At 44.8% G+C, this 13,373-nt stretch overlaps 1 protein-coding gene across 1 annotated transcript in view; it reads right to left on the reverse strand.

Moving 5' to 3' along the window:
• RAB3C (RAB3C, member RAS oncogene family) overlaps positions 1 to 13,373 on the reverse strand; it is a 128,033-nt gene that overhangs the window by 98,529 nt on the left and 16,131 nt on the right. The window lies entirely within an intron of this gene.

Here is a 13,373-nt window from a genome sequence, read left to right on the forward strand (position 1 = left end):
GCAGGAAAAGCAGCATGGGCCACGTGGTTGTTGTGCCTTCCTTTTTCTTCTCCCTGGGCAGATCCGCACGTCGGCCCCAGAGCGCATTTATGCGACCCCAGGGCACCCCGAAAATGATAGTCTGTACTTGCCTGTAAAAAGAAATGAGGAAGAGACGCCGCCGATGACGCCGCCGACGCCACCCAGCTTCCTGCTCCCCGGCCGGGATGGAGAGCTGGGTGGAGAGCGGAAAAAGCTCTCTACCCCGCCTTCTTCAAAAAGAGCTCTCCGAGCCGGCCGGGGAGCAGGAAGCTGGGTGGCGTCGGCGTCGTCTCTTCCTCGTTTCTTTTTACAGGCAAGTACAGACTATCGTTTCCGGGGTGCCCTGGGGTCGCATAAATGCGCTCTGGGGCCGACGTGCGGATCCGCCCCCTGTGAAGAAAGAGGAAGCTGCTCATCCCTATTGTGGGGCAGCAGCTGGAGGCCAAAGTGACAGTACGGAAACACGTGTCCCGTCCCCACCGTCTGATGACGTTCTAAACCTTTTTTTCGCAAAACACTTGACTCGTTCTATACCTGCTGCAGAAATACTACAACATGAAGTAAACTGCATATCTGATCATTAAATTTGCAGCTTCTAGTGTTGATTTCATGACAGGGGTGGACAGATTGGTCTATTTCATTTGCATTCATTTGTTGTTCTACCTTGTTTTTGCCTTGAACTGCAATTTTTAAAATAATAAATCTGCACTAAAACAAGTCAGGCCTGGCATCAGGAGTCAGCACAGGTGGGCAGCTTCCTAAGGCTCATCCCTGCACCTGAGTCTACCACAGTACCTGCCACCATTCTCCTCCTTGCAAATCACCTGGCTGGCAAAAGGAAGTCCCGGGGCAGAGCCTTCAAGCTCTGCAGCATGAGAATTCTATTTTTTAAAAGTTACATTATGACTAGCAGTGACCTGAACCAATCAGTTGCTGGCTTTGGGAGGGGAAACAAGGCCAAGGAGGGCACAGGGTGGTCTTTACATTGCTCCTGTGACCTTACTGGTCATGTACCACCTCAAGGCAGCATCTGATTGCTTCAGATTGCTGCTAATCAAAACTTCTAAAAATAAAAGCCTTGTAAAATCACACACCGCAGTGCTGCGAGCAGTGAGTGGGATGGCTGGGTGAGGAGAAGGAGGAGAAGAGGGTGCAGTCACCCAGGTTAAAAAAGCAACAATGTTGGCTGGCTGAATTGATGGTTGAGGACGCCAGGTGGCTTGGGCAGCTGGTGGGCAGGCTTTGGTGGTGGTGGCGGCTGGTAGGAGACTTCTGGGGCCAGTAAGCAGGCTTTGGCGGCAGTGGGAAGGTGTGGTAGTTGGTGCAGCAGCAGGCTTCAGCAGTGGAGGGAGAGGCATCACTATGCTGAGGGCCTACTGACTCTGGAGTTGGCCCTGATTTAAATGTGGACTTTTGAACTTCTTTTCTCACAAAGTTCTCCTTTCTAAATATATTTTCTATCAAAGTAAGAACATAAGAAGAGCCATGCTGGATCAGACCAATGGTCCATCTATTCCAGCACTCCACCATCACAGTGGCCAACCAGCTGACGATCAGGGACCCACAATCAGGATATGCTGTAACACCCATGTTTCTCAGCAATATAGGCATATTGCCTCTGATACTGGAAGTACACATTTCAGGAGATATTTTAACCTAAAATACACATGATTATACAAATTTGGTATATTTTTTGAGCCTAGAACTGTGTTGCCAAATTCAGAGAAGTGTAAAATCCAAAGGATAACTCCAGAGAGCTTCGGCTACAGGGCAGTATATAAATGTAATAAATAAATAAATAAATAAATAAATATTCCACAAAGGGTTATTCTGAGAGGTGGTGATGAGGGCCTCATCTACACCAAGCAGGATATTGCAGTATGAAAGCAGTATATAAAAGTCAGGAAACACATCAAGCAGGATCTAGCACTATGAAAGTGGTATATGGTCTGTGTCAATGGGCCCCAACAGTTGTCAGTGCACTTCAGTACTGCTATAAAGCAGTAGCGTGGCTCCTGCCTTTTATATACTGCTTTCATACCATTTTCGTACTGCAATATCCTGCTTGCTGTAGACGAGGCCCAGGTCATCTCACTTCAAACTGCAGATCCAGTGAGGTTCTCAAGCATCCATATTTTTGGGTGAGTTCCTCAGGAGTGCAACCCTTTCATTTCAGAGTACAAAGATGTGAGCAAATTTGTTTTCTTCGAAGGAGATACTGCAGATGTTGAATTTGTGTCTAGCCATTTTCTCTTTATGTAAAAATGGCAAGTGAATGATGCCCCAGATAATTAACAGAGAAAAACAACAGCAGGTATTGCATGGAGTTCTTTGAAAATTAGCACAAATTGGACAGAAAGGAAACTGGAGACATTCACTATTGGGGGAAATTAACTACAAACCTTTTTCTCTAAGCTGCAGTTACAAAACATCTATCAGGTTTGTGTTCTCCTTATTGAGAGAAAGAGAAAACAGGAAATGACTGGCAGTTCATTTCTCATTTGAGTTTCCCCAGTAATTGTTTCAGGGTATCTCTAATGGGTTGAGGGTGAGAGGACATAAATGGATCCAATGCTTTGTGACAGAAGAAAGAGGAAAACACAATTCCTTCCATTTGGCACTTTTCCATGTAAACAAGAAATATTTTCAGAACCAGAATAGTTTAAAGGATACCCCTCCTACTGCAATTACCCTTTAAAACTCAAATATTCAAATATAATTAACTTGGGGCAAAACCAAACATGGGAGATCTGTGATTAGGAAATCCTGCAGTTTTTGTTTTGCTAATTAGCAGGCCCACTGAGTTGCTTTGAAGATGAAGGAAATGTTCCTGGAGAGGGGGATTAACCCTTTCCTCCCACACCACCCCCAAGCTATTAGCTCAGTAGGGAGGAAAATCCAGAAACTTTCTACTTTACCTCCCCCTCTCCCAGGATGCTAATAGCAGTTTGGGGAGGGGCCATGGGAGGAAAGGGTTAAACAACCTCTTCCAGAGCACCCCCAATCTTCAAAGAAATCCCATAAGAATACTGTTTAGCAATCACGGGAAACCTTAATGACAGATCTCCCATATATCTTATCTGGCTCGGACCATGGGGTTCCAGCTGACTACTTCCCTGCTCATCTGGGGCAAGGAGCTGTTCCCTCCAGGCGGGCAGCCAAGTGGGAAATAGATGTGCCTGTTCACATTTGCCAAGTCACTGAAACCACTCCTAGACAAAGCCAGAGCTCGTTAAGAATCCCCCCTCCCACACCCTATTTTCTTACTCCATTTGTATAGCACCTTTTTGCCAAAGTACTCAAGGCAGTTTAAGTAATGGCTTACGATCTAAGGACATGTCTAGATGAGAGCTTATCCTGAGGATCACCCCGGGATCATCCCTGTGTGTCCACATGACACACAGGGGATCCCCGGTGCAGGAAGGGATGATCCTTCCCTTTCCTGGGATAACCGGGACGGCTTTAATCCCGACTTTTCCTGCAGTCTCGGGATTGTACTGAGACTGTGGGACAGGTGGGCAGCCATCCCAGTTTCATCCTGGTGCCTCGCAAGTAAACGTGAGGAGCTGGGAACCGGGCATGGGGCAAAGAGCTCTTCAGGATCTCCGTGCCCATCGGGGGGTGGGAGGGGGGAGCAGGATCTTTTTTAAAAACAACAACAGCAATCTTTTCGATGGAGCGCTTGAGCGCTCATCTCAAAAACCGAAATGGCGGGCATGACGTCCTCCTTCCTCCCGGGATGTCGCGTGCTGCGTGTGTACTGAGAGGTAGGATCTCGCAATCACCATATCGCAAGATCCTCCCCCTCCCCTATCTAGGTCTAGACATGCCCTAAGAGGCAAGATTCAAAGTTTGGGGAGCAGAAGGGAAGGAAAAGCAGCAAGTCCAGGTACCAAGTGTTTCATACTGTTCCATAAAGCAGCTAGAAACTGACCAGGTGGAATGCACTAAATGCGATTGCACCTCAGGTTCTTTTTCATCATTGCTACCACTACCTTACTTGACAGCCAATGAGCAAATAGGCAGTACAATCTCCTGTTCCTCCTTCTCACCACCACTGTCGGCTGGGTCAGAATGAGAGGCAGGCGAATGAGCAGGATTCAATGAGGAGGAACAGGAGGCACTGGCCAGGGGGCCCCTGCTAGCGTGTGGGCCCTTCGCACATGCCCTATCATGCCTAACTTTGACGTGCCTCTGTGTACAATGCATTGTTAAGCAACCCCATTGTCAAGCTCTTGTGCATGGGAAAAGCAAGGAGAACTTGGTTATGCACTCAGCAGGGCTGTTTTGTTCTCCATGCTCTCGTCAGTCCCTTTTCACTTTCTCGCTGTAGTGCAAAATATGTTACAATTACTTTGGTCCCTTGATTTACATTTCTTTCTCTAATCCCAGCATAAAATTCATCAGCTGCTCAGGAGGGAGTTATACAGACATGATCAAAGGCTCTGGCATGGACTGCCTTTGAATATTTCAACGATCCATTTTGGGGAAGGGTTAACTCAAAGGTTGAGTTGGCAGGCAGCTCCCCATTTTTGGGCATTAATTTGGAGGCCTGGAACAATCTCTTGGAAGTTCTGCTGCCACCGCTTCTTTGAAAGATCATCAATGGAGACTCTCAGCTATGATAATTGATGCTAAATGAGCATCCCTGTTTAAGCTGGGGGAACATTTAAGTATCAGCAGGGCTACTTGCCTACAACAGAGAGGAAATTTGAAATGTGTCTAAAAATGAAGCTGCAAGACAAATCCTTTTAAAAACAAATGTATCACAAAATCATAGTGTCGTAGAGTTGGAAGGGGCCTATAAAGCCATCAAATCCAACCCCCTGCTCAATGCAGGAATCCACCTTAAAGAACACCTCACAGATGGCTGTCCAGCTGCATCTTGAGTGCCTCTAGTGTGGGAGAGTCCACTACCGCCCTAGGTAACTGGTTCCATTGTCATATTGCTCTAACAGTGAGGAAGTTTTCCCTGATGTCCAGCTGGAATCTGGCTTCCTGTAACGTGAGCCCATTATTTTGTGCCCTGCACTCTGGGAGGATCAAGAAGAGATCCTGGCCCTCCTCTGTGTGACAAGCTTTCAAGTATTTGAAGAGTGCTATCATGTCTCCCCTCAATCTTCTCTTTTCCAGGCTAAACATGCCCAGTTCTTTCAGTCTCTCCTCATAGGGCTTTGTTTCCGGACCCCTGATCATCCTGGTTGCCCTTCTCTGAACACGCTCCAGCTTGTCTGCATCCTTCTTGAAGTGTGGTGCCCAGAACTGGACACAGTACTCAAGATGAGACCTAACCAGTGCTAGGGTGACCATATGGCTGGATTTGCCCGGGTTTGTCTGGGTTTTTGAGGGCAAATCCGGGAGGGGAGGGGAAATCCGGATTTTTTAAAGATAAAGTCATGAAACTTGGCACAAAGGTAGCTCTTAGGAAGGGCTTTAGTCATTCCAAATTTGAAGTAGATCCGTTCATCCATTGATTTTTTAGGAATTTTTTAAAAATTGAGGTTTTAAAATTATTATTTTTAAAATCGTCATTTTTAAAGTTAAAGAGATGAAACTTTGTACCATGATAGGATCTGGGTAGAGCTTTAGCCACACCAAATTTGAAACAGAGCTGTTCATCCATTGATTTTTTAGGAATTTTTTAAAAATTGAGGTTTTAAAATTATTTTTAAAATCATCATTTTTAAAGATAAAGAGATGAAACTTTGTACCATGATAGGATCTGGGTAGAGCTTTAGCCACACCAAATTTGAAACAGAGCTGTTCATCCATTGATTTTTTAAGAATTTTTTTTAAATAATGTTTTAAAATTATTATTTTTAAACTGTCATTTTTAAAGATAAAGAGCTGAAAGTTGGCACCATGAAAGCTTTTAGGTAGAGCTTTAGCCGTACCAAATTTGAAACAGATCTGGGGCAGTAGCAAACCCTGTTAACAACAACAGCAGCTTGCAATGAGTGAAGATACAGTCAGAAAAGATATTTGAGGGAAGGGGAGAATGTAACACAGAGAGTATAGCAAAAGCTTCAAAGTACAGCAAAACCTACAAAAGTAGGAGTGAGTAAAGTTAATTTCAGATACATTGAATCTCTCACTTGTTCTTTATTTCAGTGATTTTAACATTAAGATGTTATGTAGAACAGATTTGTCTTAAATGTGTGCTGTAAAATCAGACATGTGACCAAGGCTATGTTCGGGTGGGCACGCCCCCTTGGTACTGGACACGCCCCCTTGGTACTGGACACGCCCCCTTGGGGGCAACCATGTTGTCCTCCTTTTTGGTTTCCAAAATATGGTCACCCTAACCAGTGCCAAATAGAAGGGAACCAGTACCTCACGCGATTTGGAAGCTATACTTCTATTAAAGAGACTGGCAGCAGTGGAGAAAGGCCAATGGAAATTGGAACCCTTTTTCAACATCTGTTGCCATAGAATAGCACTAAGGAATCCTTCCTGTCCCCCATTGGCTTGGTAAGTAACCCCATGTTCTTGGGGGAGGGGATGGAAAAAAGAACTTCATCAGGTTATGCAGTGCAGACTGTTGGGATATTGTTTTGGAATACAGTTCCCATCATCCCTGCCTATCGGCCATGGCATTGGAGGCTGATGGGAGTTGCCTTCCAAAACATCAGGAAGGCACCCTGTTGCGGAAGGGCTGCTCTAGATTGCTGAAGGCTTAAAGCAGTGTTTCTTTCTAACATGTAGGAAATGCGACACAATGTCACAGTGTTTGAAGGGTTCCTGTTCAGAGTTCCAGCCAGCTGTGTTCTCTTCCAGAATGCTGCATTTCCCTTACTCTCCACCCCCACCAACCTTTAAGTTAACTTGCTAATATAGATGGAAATCCCCACAAGCTTTTAACTTGTTGGCAAGGATGTGTGACAGTGGCCGTTTCTACATCTGTCTTTCCCCCCCGGGATCATCCCGGGATTATCCTTGGGCATCCAAATGACACACAGGGGATCCTGGGAGCAGGCAGGGATGATCCCTCCGTTTGCCTGGGATAACTCTTAGGTGTAGAAAGGGCCAGGGCCTTTTTGGTGCTTATTTTCACCTTTATTTTCTAGGGATTTCTGGAAAATTTGGGGGAGGGGAAATGTTTTTTCCAGAGTGTTCTGTCCTTCCCCCTCATTTAGGGTGGAGGGTTCAACCCTCCCCCTCCTCCCACCCCACCCCCAGGCCTTCACATCTCTAGCAAAGGTCTTTCTCTTTCCCATCACCTTCAACATGGTTCTTTTAGCCAGGGATGCTGGGAACTGAACATATTCTCTATCGCTGAGCTGCAGCCCTTCCTCAGAAAGTACCTCCCAGGATGCCTGAAGTGCTTTTAAAAGCTCCCTAAGAAGCAATTTGGGGATTAGGTGTCAACACTGTTCAAAGATGTGGAAACTGTCATTAGAGATGCTTCAGGATTTCCATTATGTCAAGCAAACTGTTCTGATTTGCATTTCCTGGACTAACATGTTGATGACTAACATATTTATCCTTTGATTTTTCACACCTCTGAATTTTGGGATACAGTTTCCAGCTAAAAAAACATATCAAAACTCTTATTTTAGGCTAAAATGCATATAAAATACATTCGTTGGAGAAAAATATGGTGATTTTGTGTGTCTCCGTGTGTGCAAATTTTCATATTGTAGGTTGGTGTGGAAACAGGATTGAACAGACTTGTAAGTGAATACATGTGAAACTGACAAAGATCAAGAATAAATTGATTTGTCCATCCCTAACACTGTTTTTTCAACACTGTAAATCTGGAGTTTTAGGCATATGGAAATGCATCATTTCCCCTAGGAATAAGTAGGAGCATAACATCATAAGAAGAACCATGCTGGATCAACCCAAGAGTCCATCTAGTCCAGCACTCTGTTCACACAATGGCCAACCAACTGTTGACCAGGAACCCACAAGCAGGGCATGAGTGCAACAGCACCCTCCCACCCATGTTCTCCAGCCACTGGTGTATATATATAGGATTACTGTCTGATACTGAAGGTCCCCATAGTCATCAGGACTAGTAGCCATTGAAAGCCTTCTCCACCAGGACTTTGTCCACTCCCCTTTTTAAGGTACCCAAAGTGATGGCCATAACTACATCTTGGGGAGGTGAATTCCATAGTTTAACTATGAGCTGCATGAAGAAGTCCTTCCTTTTATCTATTCTGAATGTCCCACCAACCAGCTTCGTGTGATGACCCCGGGTTCTAGTATTATGAAAGAGGAAGAAAAATGTCTCCCTCTCCACATTCTCCACACCATGCATAATTTTGTACACCTCTATCATGTCACTCGGCCCGATGGTAGGGCCAGCCATCCAAGTGGCAAAGCTGGGAAAGCTAAGATGTGCTGCTTCATTGAGAATGTGCTGGCATTTCTGGCTCAGAAGGAAATAAGAAGCCTCTGCTAAGCTGGAACTCCATTGATGCATCAGAATTGCTGTATGTACAAAAGAGCTGCTGGACTGGGACACACAAACACAAGTGTTGATTTGCAATTGCATTGGCCAGCTGGATGCCCCTAGGAAGTTTTCAAGCAGATCCCAATAGAGATAGCTGGTTATTTCCAAGCTGCTCTGAATATGGAGGTCCCCATTTTAACCACTTCCCCAAATGCTTCTTAATCATCTCCACGCCCCACATATGCTGACATCAATTCTTCCAGCCAGTGGTGTAGTGCAGCCAGGAATCGCAGGGGCTCAGCACCAGCACTCTTTGACTAGCAGGGATGCCAGTCAAATGAATTCTCCCAACAATGATCTATTGCACCCTGTTGTAATGCAAAGCATTTTGAGGTGGCTTGAATGGCCAATTAAGACCCACGATTTGTCCAAAAGACCTGCTCCGGATGGAGATGAAAATAGGTAGAACTGGTCTGTTGATATGGATCAACAAGGAAAGGAAAGGAACCTCTCGTGCAAGCACTGAGTCATTACTGACTCTTGGAGGGACGCCAGCTTTCGCTGACGTTTTCTTGGCAGGCCTTACAGCGGGGTGGTTTGCCATAGCCTTCCCCGGCCATTATTATCTTTCCCCCAGCTAACTGGGTACTCATTTTACCGACCCCGGGAGGATGGAAGGCTGAGTCGACCTGAGCCGGCTGCCTGAAACCAGCTTCCGCTGGGATCGAACTCAGGCCGTGGGGAGAGTTTCAGCTGCAGAAACTGCTGCTTTACTGCTCTGTGCCACACGAGGCTCTATGGATCAAAAAAGCTGCCTGCAATTTGGGACTCTCCTTGGGGGCGTAGTTAGGGTTATTGTCATGATGAGTCCCTGCACTTCAAAATGTGCCATGAAACCTCCAAAATCTCCGGAACAACAAAGGAGGAATGTGCCATCTCATAATCAACTATTGTAATCAAATCACTTCAAATAATTCTGCCAATCTTAATGTCAGCCATACATTTTACTAAAAGGGAGAAAATGAATAGTTAGCTTTCACTTTCTTCCTTTTTTTAAAAAAATAATCACATACATGTACAACTTCTGTGTGGCCTAGACCTGTCTCTCAAACACATTACAATCCATAATTACAGAAGTCTGTATGAACAAACACGAGATTTGAATCACCTTCAGCCAGTACAAAAGGTAGCATTGCACCAAATACATTCAGTTGTAGGGTGTAGGCCAGGGCTAGGTAAGAAGTATCATCAGCAACTACTACAAGCAGTGAGAAAACCAATACATTTGGACAGTCAGCCATGCAAATTACAAGCACTTTCATTCATTGATGCATATTATTGTGCAGTAGATATGGTTCTCTTAGAGCATGATTGCAAAATTAACTGAGTGGTCCAGGAGCACTATTGCAAAAGGTAGTTAGATGAAAGCAATACAGTGGGATATAGTGCAATCCTACCGTTATAGCTCCTACACACTCAATAATAATATAGCTGTCATTGCAGCTTAAGAGACAAAGGGAACGCATTCCATTTATTTGAGATCTGCTCACCGAAACAGCCTCCTCAAGATTCATATCTGATTTCATTAGTAGCCTCTGGGAGGTAGCTGGCATCCCATTCTACTGCAGCTGCCTTAAGTGCAGCACAAATCACTTAATCCAAAAGCACTAAATCTGGATGAGTGGGCAGCCATATGGAGCAGTCAGGGTTGCAATTTGTTTTGCAGTGTCAAGGCGTTTGGGGAGACTGTGCTGAAAGTTTTCACCAAGGCTCACCCCGAGAGGCAGTGAAGTTTGGTGGGCAGAGAAGTAGATCAGCTGACCTCAACCACATTTAGCTCAAAGAGGAACTAGTTCTGTCAAACTTCCCCTGTCGAGTGCTCTCCAGAAGCATTGGGTACAACTCCCATCATCCCCAGCTCCCATCATGGCCTGTGGTCTCATGAATTTCTTGTCCTCTCACAAGGCTGCTCAGAGTTAGGCAGACAGGCTGGAGGGGGAGAGCCTGTCAGCAACAAGGTGGGCAAAGAAAGGAGCCTGTTGCCGGCAGAGGAAGCAGGGATGGAGAGGTGTGAAGAAGCACCGGAGAATCTCTGAGCTGCAGGGCAGCAGGGGTTTTATAGCCACTCTTTCCTTGCATTTCTGAGGCCTGGAGGCCAGTGAAAATGGAGTGATATAAGATACTAGGATGAGGTCAGGACACTGAGTTCAGCTGTAACGGCAAACCAGAGTTAACTCAAGCCAACAGCAAACCATGGTTTCAGATTGTGGTTTGTGAGTCTCAAACCATAATTATTTCTTTGAGGTGGTTTCACGCATTCAAACAAGCTAGAGTTAGGTTAAACAAACTGTGGTTTAGCATGACATCCAAACCCAGCCAATATTGATAACTCAGTAAAGAAAAGTTCTGCCTTTTCATTGTTAACTCAATAAAGAAAAAGGTTCTGATGCCACTCTAGCTTGAGAAAAAAGTCTTATTCAGTTGTTCTTTCCCCCACCCCATGAGTACCATCTCGAAAGGGGATGAGCCCAATGTCATCATTACCTCCTGCAAGTCCCCAGTCCTGCACCCCCATGCCACATGTTGGGGGCCGAACATTTGCAAGCCCTTTTTGTTTTCACTCGAGTAGGCTCCCTGTATGCTTTAGGGCCAAGGTGGACATTGCTTTAAATAATATCTAGTAAGTAAATGTTTGTTGTTGTTGTTTTACTCTAGAATAGGCACAGCCCCCCTCCTGATCTGAATCAGGATTCTAGTGTGGGTGACAGGGGAGCATTTAGGGTCTGGATCAGAGCCCCTGTGTCTACTCTATAGTAAAAAAGGGGGAAATGGAGCTACTAGATACAGATTTAAAGTCACATCTGTTTTGGCCTCCGGAATACTCATCTCCTATGTTCAAAACAGCACGGGGAGTCTACTCAAGTAGGAAGCAGTCCCAATTGCACAAGTTCAGCTCCTAACATGTGGGGCACTGCAGGAACAGGGATATGCAGGAGGGAAGGGGCTAACAGACTTGTCCCCCCTCTCTCCTTGTGTGATGGTAATCCATAAACTCCTTTGATCAAATACATTTTTTCAGTCAACAGGGGAAAAATTGGAAGAACGCTATGCTAGAATTTAGCTGAAAACACGTTACTATAAAATATGATGCCTTGTATCTCTTTTTTGCCACTTTTGCAGCAGGAGACTTGATCAATTATATACATCCTAGAGGCTATTTGCAATTAAAGAGATGTGTACCCTCTATGACAGAAAGGCAACTTAATACTGTATTACAATGTGGTAATAAGGAATCTTCAACAAGACCTAGCTTGTATCACTGCAATTTCTAAGCAAGTCACTGATCTTCATATAAAACAGCATGTACTATATTATAAAACCAATGTCATCATCTGACATTATATTAAATATTATTTTTCAAGGGAGGAAATTAAACAAAAGCATGAGAGATGTTGATGCTCCTATGGGATCAAAGGACACTACATACATTCACAGAATGATCAAGTTGGGTTTAGCATTATGGGGAGGAGCCTCAACAATCCTTGGGCTCATGTCCTCCCAGCCCTCCACCCATACACACACACATTTCCTGATCTAGCACAGCTGCAAGGAGGAGATCAGAAGTTTTCATTCCTGTTTCTGATTAACCAGAGATTTTGCGATGTCTGAACTTGGACAAACTGTCATGAAGCTTAACTATGGTTTGTTGAAACAAACCATCATCAAAGCATGTTTTATGAAGCTCAACTTTCTTCCTTTCTTTCTGCAAAGCATATTTAAGATGAACCACAGTTTAGGGTACAGACATCACACTAAATTGCAGTTAATCAAAAATGAAAACTTCTGATCAGCAGTGCAACTAGAACTGGATCTCAGGGCCAAGGCCCCAAAGCCTGAGTGGGGAGGGAAATGACCACCCAGAAAACGATAGGTGATGGGAGCAATGGCAATTAGGCACAGCAGCTGAGTTAGGGTGACCATATGAAAAGGAGGACAGGGCTCCTGTATCTTTAACAGTTGCATAGAAAAGGGAATTTCAGCAGGTGTCATTTGTATATTTTGAGAACCTGGTGAAATTCCCTCTTCATCACAACAGTTAAAGTGCAGGAGCTATATTAGAGTGACCAGATTTAAAAGAGGGCAGGGCACGTGCAGCTTTAACTGTTATGATGTAGAGGAAATTCCACCAGGTTCCCCGTATATACAAATGACACCTGCTGAAATTCCCTTTTCAATACAACTGTTAAAGATACAGGAGCCCCGTCCTCCTTTTCATATGGTCACCCTAATCTGAGTGTCACAGTTTAAGCCACTAGAATTGAGGGAGAAACAATGCAGTTCCCCCAGTCTAAACATGCAGAGGATTCTGCCCTTAGTCAGGGTCTTAAAATCTGAAATGTTGTGGTCTCTTTTCTTGAATGAGTGACCCCACATCAAATAGCTAAAAGTAGATACCTGAGAAGGTTTTAAATCTGATCTGGTGGAGGCAGCCAGAGAAAAATGATTCCCACCGGGTGATAGCAGGAAAGGTCACAGGAAAGGAAGGGCAAAAACGTGTGAGGCACTATTTTGCCTGTTTCCCCCTTTCCCACTCACAGAACAGGGTGTCTCATCCACAAAACTCACTCTGCTCATTCTGCTTGGGCCTCATTGGCCCAACTTATCACAGTAAAATTTCAATGGGCTTGTTGGGTGCAGCCTCTCCAGGACTCTCATAGTGGCTAAACCAGGGAATCCCTGCAGGCTTCAGAACTCTAAAGAAGCTATCCAAGGATCTGAATTCTATCCCCAAAATGAGTTCAGCACCTTGGATACATCTGTTAGAGTTCTAGCTGTTTCTGATTGAAACCCAACATGGATTTACAGCCCCACAGAAATCAGAGCCACCAGCCTCCACTGAGTATATTTCTCAATTTTACAGTGATCTTCACCAAAATCACCTTTGTGATCC

The sequence above is a fragment of the Elgaria multicarinata genome, chromosome 6 (genome assembly GCF_023053635.1).
Source record: "Elgaria multicarinata webbii isolate HBS135686 ecotype San Diego chromosome 6, rElgMul1.1.pri, whole genome shotgun sequence".
Classification (NCBI taxonomy): domain Eukaryota; kingdom Metazoa; phylum Chordata; class Lepidosauria; order Squamata; family Anguidae; genus Elgaria; species Elgaria multicarinata.